Source organism: Onychomys torridus, chromosome 1 (genome assembly GCF_903995425.1).
Source record: "Onychomys torridus chromosome 1, mOncTor1.1, whole genome shotgun sequence".
NCBI classification, from domain to species: Eukaryota; Metazoa; Chordata; class Mammalia; order Rodentia; family Cricetidae; genus Onychomys; species Onychomys torridus.
The window spans coordinates 42663257-42679881 of record NC_050443.1 but is presented as its reverse complement, the minus strand read 5'-3'; positions in this window follow the sequence as shown (position 1 = coordinate 42679881).

Here is a 16625-nt window from a genome sequence, read left to right as displayed (position 1 = left end):
TGAAATTTTTAGTTATTTTGGCTGATGCAGAGATTTTTCTATGAGTAGATTCCCATACCAGTGTTAAGCATAAAGAATTAATAACAATTATTGACTATCATATAAGGTTAAGTAAGTAACAGTAATTGGAATAAAAACACTACAAAATAATGAAAATGTAAAAACAATGGATGATAAAGATATATTTTGTGGTATCTTCAAAGAGTTCACTGGAAAACAATAATATAATGCTTTTTATAGGAAGTCCACATGAATGTGCAGAATGTATGGTATCATAGGAAATACTTGACATCCCTAAATGCTTACTTCTTAATTATCACAAGACCCTGTGCACGAAGTAGGTTAAGGATAAGGAACAATTTTGAGCTACCTGAACACCACATGTGAACCAAAATACACGTAGAGAAAGTCCCTTAATAAAGGGTGAGTGACATATTAGTTAGGGAAATTTTTACCTAATCATTATATGTGCTCAAAGCTAAAAAGATAACTCATTATCCACACATTACAATACACAAATTTTATACAGGAAAATCATGAAAAAGAATAGATCAGCAACAAAAACAAACTATATGGATGGAGAAAGCATATTTGCATATATAAAAATGTTCAGTTTCCAAGAAAATAAAAATATACAAAGAAATAGTAAATTATGCCACATGCACAGAAAAAGAAATCAATTGAAAGTATTCCAAAGGAAAGAAAGGTGTTGGACTTACTAGACACAGACATTAAGTCAACTTTTAAAAATATATCCAAAGAACTAAAGAAAAACACCAGTAAAGATTTTAGTAAAGTATGAAACTGATGCTTCAACAAATATAGACTGTTATTAAGACATGGATAATAAAAAAGAACTACATACAAATTCCGCAGTTTAGAAATAAAATAAGTGGGTAATGCTTCCATCCAACGCTGGAAAAAATTAAAATATATATGACATAAAGAACCCTCAAGAACGGATTTTTAGCAGACAAGAAATCTACTAACTTGAAGATATTCCAATTAAGATTATTTAGTCCAGGTATCAAGGGGGGAAGCTAATAATGGAGAAAAATGAATTGAACAGAAGAGAACAATAGAAAACCACACTTATACCAATGTATACATTAATGGGAGTCCAAGAAGGAAAATAGAGAAAGGGGAAAAACTGAAGAATGATGGCTCCAAGCTCCCCAAATACGTAGGAAAACACTAATGTACCTAATAATAATATCAAGAAGCTCCAAGTAAGATGAATTTGAAGACAAACCTAATTCCAAAGAGAAAAGCATCATTGTGAATTTCAAATAACTAATAAAAACAGAATGCTGAAGACTGTAAGAGTAATATTGAAAACATGATTCTTACCATAAACTGTGTAGCCCAGCAAGTAAGTGTATATTAATATATATATATATATATATATATTAAAAGTAATGAAACAAAATATTTAATAATTCAATATCTACCAAAATACACTGCTTAAATTGAGAAATGAAGATATTTCTAAGAAAACACAAATTAGGAGAAACCCTTTTTTATACATATAACCCTGAAAAAGTGCTAAGGAAACTATTTACATATAAAATAGGAAGACACCAGACAATCAAATAAATCCACACCAGGAAATAAAAAAAAAAAACAAACAGAAAACACAATATCTGTAAATTTAAAATAAAATATAAATGTATTTTGCCTGTGACATTTGTCTTTTATTTAGTTTATAATATCATTTCATGAAAATTCCATGTTGATAGTCTCATATATAATTATGGAGCAATTGCAGAATGATAGCATACAGGAGTTTTCTATCAACACCCCACAAAATTATCAATAGCAGAAAGAACCTGAGAACCGATGGAAACAGCTTGGAAGCACTCTACTGGTCTGACTCTTGGGAAAGATAAATTTGTGAGTTTCAGGGAACGCCTAAAGAAAAAGTAACAGAAGACTTTCTGAATTTATCTAGGGTTAGAGGAACAAGAAAAGTCATACGCCTTTGTGAAAAAATGAAGCAAACTTACGAACTGAAAAAAAAATTGAATCTTCAGTAACTTAAGCATTATTGAGGGGTGAAGGTGACTACCTCTCAAAGCCAGTTACTGAAGATTGGGAGGTGGGGCTCCTCAAATGCAGTGACAGCAGTAAAATAATATTTTAAAAAGGAATATCAAGGAAACAAGGAGTCACCCAGCAAACATTTGCCTTTTAATAGTGTCCCACCAAACCCACAAGCTTTTTAAACTCCTTGCTCATTTTCCTCTTCTCTCGATATATTTTCAGATAATTAATCTAGGTAAGATTTTTATTTTTTAACAACTTGTCATTTCATTGATGTTATTTTCAAGCTAATTTTGTTTCCTATTATTTCAATCTTTTATCCTTCCAGTCATTTACTGTTTCTCATTTTGAATTCTCAATCATTAAGCTTAAATGTCACTTCAATTTGTAGTTTGGTGCTCTAATATAGTTATTTTCGTGACTTTCATATAATCTTTCTGGTAGTTCACACATTTCCATCTCTTTGTGATTAGCCATTTGTTGCTTGTTTTTCCCCATCTTACAATAATTCTGACATCGCCTTTGACTCTTTGCAATAAGGGCATGGCATTTGTATACTGAAGTAGATACTCATTCCAGATTTTTGCAGTCTTGCTTTGAAAACGCCTGTTCAAAGATCCAGGAAATACCGCTGTGGCCTCTGGGCCCATACCAATATAGCCTTTAAAACACTAGGGAGTTATCTCATTACAACACTGCACTGGCTGGCAAAATGCTGGACTGGAATCTTGTGTCTACTGATTCAGGCACAGACTTAAGAAATACTCAAAACCTACAAGCTACTAAAGCTAAAGCAGCACTAAAACATGCCTAAATTTCATCACCACCAAGCAGTCAACCAGTAATATAAACAAATGCAGACCAGTTCCATCTGGCTGGTGCTACAGGTTCCTGTCTAATACTGGGGAAGGGGTTGAAGCTCAAATCACAGGCATCTTCTTACAGAGGCCACAATAGCTCAGTAAGCTCAGTAAAGGGTTTCATTGTCAGGCCTGGTTAGTATTGGGGTCCTTAGTAAAATTCCATGCTTATTTATCCATTTCATTCACTGTAATGACTGAATATCACTTTATAAATAAATTGCTTTGTTTATATATTAGTTGGTGAATACTTGGATTTTTCTCTACATATTGACCATTTTGAAGAGTGTTGCTTTGAAAATTGGTGGAAAGCTTTGGTTTGAACAATTCAGTTTGTTTGGTGATAGACTTGTAGGTCAAATCAAGCCATATAATAATTAATTCTCTTTAGTTTACTGAGGAACCACCAATTTCTTTCTACCATGTGAGCATAATTTTCCATTCCTATTAATATGAGAAAAATTCTAATTTCTCATGTGCTTACCAATATTTAATTCTCCTCTTTGAAGAGGAAAGCCACCTAATGGGTATAATGAAGCATCTGATTTTGATGTAGTTTTCACTTGATGTAAGGAAAACTAATTTTGGGTGCCTTTTAAGGTACATGTCACTATGTGTATGTATGTCTTAAAATCTAAAGTTTATATGTCAATGTCTTTTACTTTGTCCATTATTTAACTCAGTCTCCTTTGCTGCAGAATTACTATATGCATTAACTCCTACATATTTCAGAATTTCTCAGGTTGCTGTTGTTGATTTGTTGCCCCATTCCATTATAATCAAGAAATATATGTGCATGGTGATTTAAATTTTTATTGTTGTTCTTGCTTTTTTCCCCTTCTTCTGTTGTGTTTTATATTTAGCTTTAGTTTTTGGGAACAGGGTGGTGATATGTAGCCCAAGTTTACCTTGGCTTTCTGAGTGTGTACCTCAAGGCATATGACATCAGATTGGCATGAAAAATTAAGAATGGGTTTGTGGCTTAATATATAGCTTTTCTTAGAAAAATTTTAGGTGGAACAAAGAAAATATACTACAGCCTTTGGGCAGAGGAGTAGTCTTGATTTTTAGGTATGACTTAATCTATAATATTGGAGTCTTTTATTTTGTATTGGTCAGTTTTCTACCCATTATTGAGAGTAAGGTATTATGCATATTAATGTGGTACTGTCCTTTTCACCTTTCAGTTTTGTTAATGGTTACTTAATATATTTTGGAGGTTTGAAATTTACAGCATTGGAAATACTGTCATGTTGCCTTAGTCAATTGACTCTCTTAGTCCCCACACACTATTCCTTGTCTCCTCTAAGCATCTCATTTTTAAACAGTGGCTACCACCATTCCCCCAAGTCTGAATACAGATCTCTTGCTGCCTGCCCTAACTCACTTTGTGTTACATTTGCATACAGAGCCTTTCCCCCATTTCTTTCACTGTTGACCTGTTCTTTTCCTGCTTACTTCTGTCTCTTTAGTATAATGCATTTAAAGTGATCGCCGACCAAAAACATTTGCTTTAAATAATTTGGATTTTGTGTATCTCAATTTTTTTTTGGCCTGCCATTACTTCCAATACAGCTACTGGTGTTCAACTATTTTTTTGTTTGGGGGATGTAGGTGGGGGAGGTGGATGGGTAGTGTCAGTTTGGTTCCTTTGTTTCCTTCTGTGTGTATACTGCAGTACTCTTTGTGGGAACCATAGATTATTATATACACTCTTCTAATATAATAATAGCTTTCACTGAGGGACTGCATAAGGGTTAATGAAAATACAATCAAATTATCTAGTATAATTTAAGCATTTAGGAAATAGTAATTCAAGTTCCAATCCTTGATTTCCTATATCTTTTCCTTGTTCTCATATTCTAAGCATAACATAAAAGGGTATGTTTCCTACAGTATTCAAAATGACTTGTAAAAAGATGAAAACAGTTAACTTGTAGGACTAGGAACATACAATAACCAAACCTAACTAACAAAGTATATATGAAATAGATGGAGCACAGGCAAAGTACAGTAGATTTGGTACTTGGGAGCACTGAGCATTAGTAGACTGCTCCTTTCCATTTAAATTATTTTTCACATGGCTTCTATATAATGTATGTGATACTGTGATTCAAAAGCACCCGAACTATAAAAGACTTGGAATCTCTTTCAGGTTTAATTACTGTTTCTCATATTTAAATTTAAATTTGAACTGATGACAATTGCAAAAGGATGCATATAGTTATGCCTTATTTCCCAGCATCATGAATCACATCTTTATAAGATGTACATATAACATGAACTTTTATTTCTAAAATCTACACATAATTGGAACTACAAACAAAATTGCAGTAATACCATGTTTTATTTTTCAGTGTATTAAGCTTAACCCACAATCTTTACAACATGAGATGAGTCCAAATTATTACTGTTCATGTTAACCTATTTATTTATTCATTTATTCATTTATTTATTTATTTATTTATTTATTTATTTATTTGAAACTAGGTCTCACTAAGTAGCCCTGGCTGGCCTTAAACTCAGAGATCTTCCTGCTTCTGCCTCCCTAGTGCTGAGATTAAAGAGATGAACCAACTACATCTGGATTAAAAAAATCAATCTAGTAGTAATGAGGCCTCATAGCTTTTATTTGAGAATGTTTTAATGTTATGTCCATTTTTGCAGAAAATCCCCTGAATATTAAAACATCAGTGTTATTTTTATGTTCTCTCTCCATCCTTCTCCACTCTTCCCACTCCAGTCCCCTCCTCTCAGATCCTATGAATCTTCCTCTTTCCTTTTGGTGTCTAAAATTTCATTAAGTCATCCAATAATTTAATTTGAAGTATATAAATTTGAGTTGCTTCTCTTTTGTTGCTTTCAAGATTCTTTCTCTGGCTTTTGAAAAGTGTGATAATGTATCTTGACACACATACATACCCTTTCTTTAGGGTTTATCCTAGACTATACAGGATATCTTACTCATGTAAATCTATGCCTAAAAATTTTGCAGATTTTCAGCCACTATTCTGAAAATTTTCTCTTCTAGATATTCTATATTGGTTCCTTTAATTGTATATTACAATTATAAACCCTGTACACTTTTTAACCTCTTGCTTCATTCTATTCCTCATACTTAATTCAAATGTCATGTCTTCACTTCTGTCAGCTCAGATTTTTCCTTGAACACTATAATGAATATTTAAAGTTGTGAGTTCATTTTGTCAGCTCCATTGTTTTGATTGGTTCCTTTTTGTACTTTGGTGATATTTTTATTTGCCTTATGTATGTTTCCTCATTTCCTTCATTATTGTTTTCCTTTTGCTCTTTTACCATAACTAAGGCACTTTAGAATCTTAAGTCCAGCCATCTACACTTCTTCAGAGATGGTATCTGCCAATTTACATTCTTTTCTTTAGTTTGCTGTATTTTCCTATTTCTGTGAGTTCTTAGTATTTGTTACAGATAGGCATTTGAAAATACAGTCATCATTCCTATCTTGGTTAGAGAAATCTAATCAGTTTAAGTGAAACTTAGGGTCTTCTTATATGTCTTCCCAGGCATGCATTTTTCCTAAGCCCATGTATGACTTTCTCAGTGGTGCTATATAAAAAGCTGCTCTTTATTACCCTCTGTCATCTTTCCTAAGGTTTCTCTGGGTCTACAGTACCACTGCTACTTACTCCAGTCACACCACACTCTGCTCCCTATTTTTTGGCTTAGTTGAGACAGAAAATATTCCTTTAAGTAGCTCCCAGAAATGTAGGTCTTTCATAGGGAAGTTTTGGTGCAAATCCAAGTAAAATCCTAAAATCATTTTAAAAGCAAGTTTTGCTTCTAGAGCTCCAAAAAGGTTACTTTTTCTAGTTTTTGATGGTTCTAAAGTAGACCAAGTTTTTCTCACAAATCGTTTGAAGGGCCTTTTGCATGCCAGGTAAGCACTATTTCACTGCAGGAAATCAACAACCCTGGTTGCCCCACTGAGATTTGTTTTATGGTTCAGAATAAGGTCTGCTTTCTTTGGCAAGTGCTCAAAATGTAAATGAAAAAAAATGTATATATTACTGTTGTGTGAGGTGTTCTGTCACTTAAGGTAGTTAGCAATGACGTTCAAGTAACTAAGTACTCTACAGCTTTACTGTTATCATAAGAATGACTCAAACAAGTATTTAAGATCTATAACTTTAATTGTAGATTTTTTTTTCCTTTGCAGCGCAGTTACATTAGATTTTGTTTCCAGTAATTAAGGGCTGTTCTTAAGTAAATATACAGGTTTGTCTTCTGGTTACATAACTCCTAAGCAACTATTAACTTACTATTTGCTTCAAAGCATATTTTGCTATTAAAATAGCTCAGCATTTCTTCTGACAAGCTGTTATTTTTGTCTCCATCCTTTTTTAAAACCCATTTCTCTTTAAAGTCTACTTCCAATATTCTTATGCATTGCACACAAAATTCTATCTTTTCAATGCAGAATTTATATTATAGATAAAATTATCACTTTGCTATTCAGTTTGTTAGTCCCATTATATATTTCCCCCTTTTGTTTCTATTGAGCATTGAATTAGTTTCCTAAGGCTGCTGTATTACCACACACTAAGTGACACAGTATTTGAGAAATTTATTGTGTTAATTTTGGAGTCTAAATGTTCACCTTTAAAAAAAAATCAAAGTATCATCAGAGCCATACTTTATCTAAAACCTGTATGGGATAATCTTGTCTCTTGTAGGTTCTGATTTTTTTTTTTTTTTAAAGTAATCCTCGGCATTCTTTGTCTCTCAGAAGCAATGCCTCAATCTCTTGCTTCTTAATACATACTAATTTCTTCTTATGTGTGTATGCTCTCCTTATCCAATAAGGGTATCAGGCATACTAAATCAGAGATCATTCTAAAATCATCATCCTCAGTTGACTACAACTGAAAAGATGTTATTTCCAAACAAGCTCCCCTTCATAGGTATTAGGACTTCAATATATCATGTTGGGTAAGAGGTTAGACCATAGTTTGATTGCCTTTTAAATTTGTTGTGTTATTAACTTCAACTGTTTGATCTAGTAGGTGTTTTAGAGCTTACAGTATACATCTTGATCAGTCTACCTTCAGGCTACAGCCCTTGTGAATAGTATAAGAAACTTACAATGGTGTTTTCTCATTTCTCATCTTTGATCAATATTTGTATAGTTTGAATATTATTAACTCTATGGTAGCTTTTAAGAACTGTTATTTCTGGCCGACTTAATTGTGTGATATTTGTGTATACATTCTTATTCTGCTCTCCTTTGTATATTTGCATTCTGCATCATTTCCTGCTACCTGAAAGTTATATGTCAGATTTTTCTCATCACTATTTAGGGTAATGGGCTATGTGAATTGGTATAATTTTCTTCATGCTTGTCAGATACAGTGATTTTAAATCTATATGTATAGTTTATCAAATTTATATTTGACTGTGTCTTAAAATATTTCTTGCTGCCTCTGCCTTTCCTCCTGTCATGGCACTTTGATTTTTCATACTACAGATGTTAGGGCCAAGTTGTTGCTTCTCTTGTTACCATTATGGTAGCTAAATGATAGTCCTCGCCCACATTCCTTGTGAAATAGGAACCTGCAGTTAACTGTCCCAGGTACCTGACCATTTTAAGTCTTAACAACTGGACAGCTGAGCTTAGTTTAAGAAAATTAATGTACCAGTGTTTTATCAGGTAACTAAATGTTTTTAGGCATTTCTTGATTTTTAGATATAAGAGACTCAGGTTTTGGGGTTTATGCATTTTCAAAAGTACTATCAAGGATAAATTTAACCCAACTTCAAAGCTATTACCCCCCACTAGGATGCCTTCCAGCATTCTGCCCTCCTGCCTTAGGTGCCCCTTTCCAGGCTCACCTTCACACCTCTCTTCCTACAATGTAGCACACAGAAAGGGCAAAGCTCAGTTTGCAATGAGGCAAGTGAATTGCTACCTTCTTCCTTTTCATTTTCCCCTTCTGATTTTAGAACTAGTTAAAAGACAAGGCCAGTGAAATGGCTCAGTAGGTAAAGTGTATCTGTTGCTAAGACTGACAACTTGTTCAATCCCCAAAAGCCACACAACAGAGAAAACCAACTCAAAGTTTCCTTGCACATGCACACTCAAAAAATATTGAGCAAAATCTTTTAGTTGTTGTTGTTGTTCAGTTTTTGAGACAAGATTTCTCTGTGTAGTTTTTAGTGCCTGTCCTGGATCTCACTCTGTAGACCAGGCTGACATTGAACTCAAAGAGATTCGCCTGACTATGCCTCCTGAGTGCTGGGATTAAAGGTGTGCGCCAACATTGCCCAGCACTGAGCCAAATCTTATCAAATAACAAATATACACACAAAATAAACTAATAAAACAGACTTTGACAAATTAAGAACATACTGAGGTGGGATGGAGAAACATGAGCAAATCAGTTTTATTTGATATGTTTGTCAATGTACACATTCTCTGGGGGCACTCTTTGAATGCTAAAGATCAGGTATATGTACCCTTCTATAGCATCTGTGCAGAGGATCAGAAAGAACCACACCTCTATTCTTTTTTAACAGCAGGAACATGGAAACTCATTGCTACCACCTAAATAGGAGGGTGGTTTTTCTTCTAGTGTAGTCACAAAGTACGTTAGTTAGCTTTTTTTTTTTTGTCTTATATCCCTCCAACAAAGCTATGAGCAGAGGCAATTCAATGCAGTAGAGTACTAGCTTAAGGGCTGAGTGAGTCAAAACAGCCTATACAACCCTGACAAGCATCGTAACTTTCTAAGCTGAAGATCCCCTTATCACTTGGGCTATGTGACCTGATTGACTCTGCTTTTCTTCTGTAATCCAAGAGCAGTAGAGCAGCCCAGAGCTCCTGCTACCTCTAAGCTTTAGGAAACTGTCAGTTGTTACAGAGAAGCTCTACACATTTTGTACCTGCCCAGAACTAGCTCAGTGGTCAGAAGCAATTTGGACTCAGTGCCAGATTTGGACTGTTATGAAGACCTGAAGAACCCTGAACCCCATGCATCTACTATCTGAGAAACTTGATTCTACATTCCACTGACCAGGCTAAGAATATATTTGGGATCATCTATCCAAATTACCCAACAGCCATTCATTAGGGGAAACATGGCCTAGATTCATGAAAATTTATTTTGATTTAGGCAATATCTTTTAATTCAGAAGTCATTCATATAATTTCATTTCACCCATAGAAATAATATCTCTTCACTCAATACAGGACAAAGGTAGAGTCTCCTTGGTAAGAAAGGTGACAGATCTACTACAGATTAATATTTTCACTCAGATGGCAAAGCAAAGTTGCCACTACTAGGGGTGGGGACAAATGCAGATGGAGTCTACAGGATATGAAATTCCAGAAGAATAAGGTTTGATGTGCTGCAAGAATGGGCAGAGGTGTTACAGGCATACAAAGTTCTGCAGAGATTTTGGGATAGTCTGGGAAATAAAAGAGAATTAGGAGCAAAGGAGTCTAGGTTATTTACACACGGCATAGATGACCATCAGTGGACCCTACAAAGGGGAAGATCATAGCTATATATAAGAAAGGACAGTCACTGACAAAGAAATCTAACAAGTAACAAATCTGAATTCCAAAACAGCTGGAGTCACATAATACACAAATTACTCAAAACCGATCAGCAGTATGTGACGGTACTCATGGGATTAAGGAATGACATAACAGAAAAAGTAATCCTTATCATTGTGTTTGAGGCTGAACACAGGAGCTGGAAGAGGGAGGGAGAAAAAATAACACTAAGGGGGTATGAAACCACCACAGAAAATCATATTATTTTGTTTAGATAAAATTATGTGATATATGTATTTCTAGCCAGTACTCAAGTGTTGTACAGAACCACTGACAAGAAGAAAAGGCAAGTCTTAAATTGATGAGATGGTTCAGTGGGTAAAGGCTAGCACCAAGCAACACCTGAGTTTGATCCCTGGGACCCAGATGGTAGAGAGAACCAACTCCAAGTTGCCCTCACCTCCACTGTCTCCAGAAACACAACAAAATAAGTTTAAAATGTGATTTGAAAAATAAAAAACAAGCTTTTTAAAAATCCCTTGGAGAAAAGTGTGGAATACTCCAAAAAGAAAAAGCCAAATCACAAAACACCTCTGAGGCCTAGAGAATGTACACATACATACACATAGACCCAGCACTGCTGACATCAAAGCCACCCTAAGCCAGGACACTGCCATAGGCCAAAGAACCAAGAATCTTATATAGACTCAAAAGTCCATCAAAGTTCTCATGTTTTGCAAGAGTCCCCTGGAGAAACATGTAAGGGAGCAATGACATGCTCCACAATTCAGAATACACTGTAAAGGAAAAGGCCAGAAAAATAGTAATCAAGACACTGGAAGTAATGACTTTTACCCTTCCCAGCAATATTCAGCATCTGTGTAATACTTACCAATAAAATATCTTACCCTTGCCCTCAAGACTGCTACTGAACCCAGCAGGCATGAGGGAAAACTTTCTTCTACAAAATCACAGCAATCAAGGCAAGATTTAATAAGACAGCAAACCCAGGTCATGACCAGTCTTGCAGTCCTTCAGATGAACACAATGAAAAAAAGTGAGAATGTGAAATGAAGATGAGGTCAAGTTGGGACCAGGGAATTCTTGAACTTTCTATACCAAGTTTTATCTTTGGAGCAAATTAAGTTTACAAGGAGAAATATATTAAGAAAGGATTCTGAGAAACATTTTTGGCAACAACACTCTTTCTCTAAAAGAAAAAAGTAAAATTTGGGGAATGTTGAAATTTTATCTTTCTTTAAAATTTAAAACCAGCTTGGGGTGGGAATCCAGCTATAATCTTTAAACTATAATTTTTATAATTTTTCTAGAGTAAAAATCCAAAATAACTACATAATATACCCCAACACACACACCAACTCAACCTAACATTCAAGACAATGATCCATGAAGGAAGCTAGTTAAACCAGGATGCACTGTTAAGATGATTGTGTGTTAAGTGGAGGATCTAGTTTCTAGCTGTATTTGTATGTATGCAATAGGTAAGTGATCTTGGGCAAAAAATGATTTATAGGTTGGACATCTTAAAATAAGGGTGGAGCAACCTAATTTTTTGGGTTACTTTTAGCCCCAAGCATCCACAATCAAATTATCTCAAAAGCAAATATTGGAGATATTCTTAAATAACCTAAAAATTAGCCATTTTCTCTCTAGTAAGGGGGGGTCAGCATTTTAGACCTTATTCCTTGAAGTTGTTACCATTTAAGTGGTTCAGGGGTGTGTGTGTGTGTGTGTGTGTGTGTGTGTGTGTGTGTGTGTGTGTGTGTGTGTGTGTGTGTAAAATGGCATTTGACATTTAATTGAAAATGTTAGGGCTCTCTTGACCAGTACTTTTATGTATTTCCCAAATATTACCTTCTATGATAGAAAACACTGAGTTCATCATTAAATAAATGCATTCACACCACTAAGCTCATCATTAAACAACTGCAGGTTTAAAGTGTTACTAGGTAACTAAAGGGGCACCTAACTAGGCAAAGGACTTACATTTCAAAACGTAAGTGCTGTTTGCTCTACATGACAATTTCACACATACTGTTTTCATTTCCTTATTTTCCCTTATGAGTTGCTTATGTAGAAACAAAAAGCATAGATCATAAAGACCAAAAACATGCCCTTGCATAAGTAATGGGATTATGAGTGCAATTTAGGGACTTGAAGGAATCAGTAAGAAGTAGCATAATAATGAAGGGATGGTTTAAAGTCACATACAAAAACCTGATGGATTTACCCATCACCTTTTAAGGAATAAAGAAAAAGCAAGCTTGTTTCTTTCTGCTGTTTTTCCAAAATGGGTGTAAACATAAGACCACTTTAGGATTATGTTGTCCTTGCACAGTGGCAAAAAGGTGCAAGGATTATCTGAATGTTAGTAAAGCTGTACCCAGGATGGGTCTTCAGGTACAGGAACAATTTTTTTTTGTAATAATTTTTCTTTTTACTGGTAGTTTTATAGAAATATGCAAAAGGTCTGGTTGGCTAACCAGGTCATGTCTTTGCAATCATTTAATTCATACATTCAATCAACAGATATGAGTTACAGAGTGGTCATTGAGATTAAAAAAAGGTAAGACCATTCCTACTCTATCTAGTACAGCTCAGTGGGGAACTAAAACCAAAAATTGAAGTAAATACACACATACAAATGACCTGGAAGAACTATGGTACACATTCTGACAAACACATTATAAATATGTATTGGTCCTAAATTATTATGTTGGGAGCTTTCAATGGGAACTCATAAAAGATGCAAGCATTTTGCAAACAATTTCTGAAATGCAGTTAGGTAATAGGCTAGCTTCCATTACCCAACTGTACACCATCTAGTTACAAACTAGAATCCCTTTGGACAATCTTATCTTAAAATACTTCCTGCTACATCTATCTATCTCTAGGCAAGTCTAGTTTATATGAGAACCTGTGCTCCATCACCCAAGATCCCTCAAAACAAATCTTACTACTGTGATCCTTGGAATCCACCAAGAAAAGTCAAATAGCACAATGAAGTACAGTGATGGGTCCTGAGAGGATAACTAACAATTATTTTAGAGTTAATATTTCAACTATTTGAAATATCTGCACTTGGCTAACTGGATTTCATACAGTGTGTATCAGGTTATCTAAAAGTTATGAGAGTTGTAATTGGAGAATAGAGCTAGTGGTATGGAGATGGTAAGAAGTAGGATGAAAATAAGATTCTAAGACAGTCTGATCATTGTATGATTACAAAAAGTATATTCATATTTTGGTGTAGATCCCTCAGGCAGAGCTAGAAACAAAAGCAGGCCCCTAATCTCAAGAAGCCTGATCTACTAAGGATAACACAGATAAAGTCAAGCAAAACAATAAACCATTTTTTTCTCATTTTTCTTTACTGTGAGTTCTTTGTGCAATTCTCAAATGATAGTCCTTCCATGGACTTTATCTTTAGTCTTCTCTCTTCCCTTCATTATTGTTCCCTGATCATAATACTCTAGGGAAATAGTCCAAACTGTGCATTTATACACTATTATAAACACTCTGGGCTTAGAATATATGTCTAGTCCAATAAGATCCTCTCTGCGTATGACACCTTAATTGAGCAAAGCAGCTCTGAATTAACCTGAAGCACCCAGTAACCTGGAAAACAGCAAACATCCAATAGTACCTGGAAAAAAATGTTAATGAAAAACTTGAACTGTTAGATTATGATAACAGCAACTTTTAAAATGTTTAACATATAGATCTTTCTTCATCATAGACATTATTCCACATTTCTTAAATCCTTTGCATAGATCTGATGATACAGATTTTATGTATCTATAATGTTGGTGGAGTACAAAAGTTTTTGTTATTTTTTTAAACGTGGTCTCTATATTTTTTCTGGTGATGAAACCTCAAGCTTTAAGACTTTTAGGGTCATATTCAGGAAACAAAATGTTTATAGTGTGGGCACCAAATATCCCATAGTTCTTAAATATTAAAATGTCCAACTCTTAACTGAAGATTTTAAGTTTTCCTGCTCAGGTCTTCCTATGGATATAAAGCCTGAATGTAGGGCCTATAGCAACTTGACACCCCCACAACTTCCCACACCCACATACATACTCCATCATCCTTTAGGCTTAACAGCTACTTAGGGCACTTCTGCACTAGGGGGAATCATAGAAAAGATATTGCCTTAGTTATCAAGTTGTTAGGATTATGACAAGTTGTGGTGGGGAGTGGGTATTAATAACTTTCTTTCAAAAATTTACCATCTTGGCAATCCCACCCGAGATTGTTTGGCTTGCCCATTAGCTTCTAATGTTTCCTACTATGAATGCATCTATGTTGGGTAGCACTCAGCTTCTAGGTGTGTCTTAATAAGAGAGGTCATTTGTGCAAGGTAATTCTTAAGACAGCTGATGGCTTATCGCCTCTAAAACTACACACAGCTTGTGAGAAACACCCATCTTGACGAAAGATTGATGTTAACTGCCCTTTATTCAGCTGCCAAAGGCTACTTCAGTCATGTCTTACCTTGGAATCCCTGCAAGAGTCAATCACTATTCCTATGTCACCCAGTATCTTAAAATCACAGATTAAGTCTCAAAATATGTCATTTCAAACACACCTCACTGGGTTTAAGAATAGTTGGAAAGCTTCTGGCATATTTTGAGACCAATATTACCCTGCCAGCAAAACCAAAGATAAGAAAGAAAAAAAAAAATACAGACCAATATCTTTTATGAATATAGATGCAAATATGCTAAACAAAATACTAGCAAACCAAATCCAGCAGCATAGAAAATGGTTTATGTAGCATAGACAAGTGGGGTTATTCCAGGAATGCAAGATTTGTTCAATATACAAAAATCCATCAATGTAATACAACATATCAATAGAATAAAGACAAAAACTACATGACAACCTTAATAGATACAGAAGCATTTGACAAAATTCAATACTCTTTTTTTGATAAAAAACACTCAATAAAGTAGGAATAGATGGAAATTTCCTCAACTTTGCAGCATCTAAAAACCCACAGCTAACATCATATTTAATGGTGAAAGACCTAATAATTTCCCCCTAATATCAGGAACAAGAAAAAGACACCTACTCTTGCCACTTCTATTTAATGTGATACTGGATGTGCTAGCCAGGGCACTTAGGCAGGAAAATCAAATAAAAAGAATCCAGATTGGAAAGGAAGCCAAATTATTTCTATTAACAGATGCACAATCTTGTAAACAGAATCAGTTCAGAATACCTATAATATACAAGGCCAATACACAAAATTCAATTCTTTCTAGATGCTTGCAATGAATAACTGAAAATTTAAAAAAAAGTTTGTAATAGCATCAAGAAAAATACCTTCAAAAACATTTAACCCCAAAAACTCAAGATGTATACACTAAAATCTATAAAACAGCACTGAAAGAAATTACAGGCCTAAATAAATGAAAAGACACTCCATGTTTATGGATTAGAAAATTTAATACTGTTAAAATACCAACATACTTCAATCTGATGTATGGAATCAACACAAAAACTATCAAAATCTCAGGTACTTGTTATGTAGAAATTAACAACTTGATCCTAAAATCCATGTGGAATGCAAGGGACCCAGAACAGGTAAAATGATCCTGAAGTAGAACAAAGTTGAACTCATATATTCTAAATTCAAAACTTACTACAGAAGTACAATTAAGACAATGTGGTACTGGCATAAGAACAGACACATAGGACAATGGATTAAAGTCCAAGAGTCCATTTTTATGGTCACTTGCATGTGTGTGTGTATGTTGGGGGGAGGGCGTGTTTTGTTTGCCAAGCCCACTCATAAAGCAATAATTATTAGTCTATGTAAAAATTAGTTATTTGTTCTACTGGATACTCACAAATTAACGAATAAAACTGGATCCCTAAAATGCACCACATGTAAAAATGGATCGGAGACCTAAATTTAAGAACTAAAAACATAAGATGCTTACAAGACATAAGAGAAATGAAAACTTAACTTGTACACAAAGTGTTCATAGTTGTATTCATAATATGCAAAAAGCAGAAACAACACAAGTATCCACAACCAAATAGACAAGCAAAAAGAAAAAAAATACATTATATCAATACAATGACAATATTCGGCCACGAAAGAAACAGTACCAATACATGCTACCACAAGGATGTACTTTGAACTCATTACT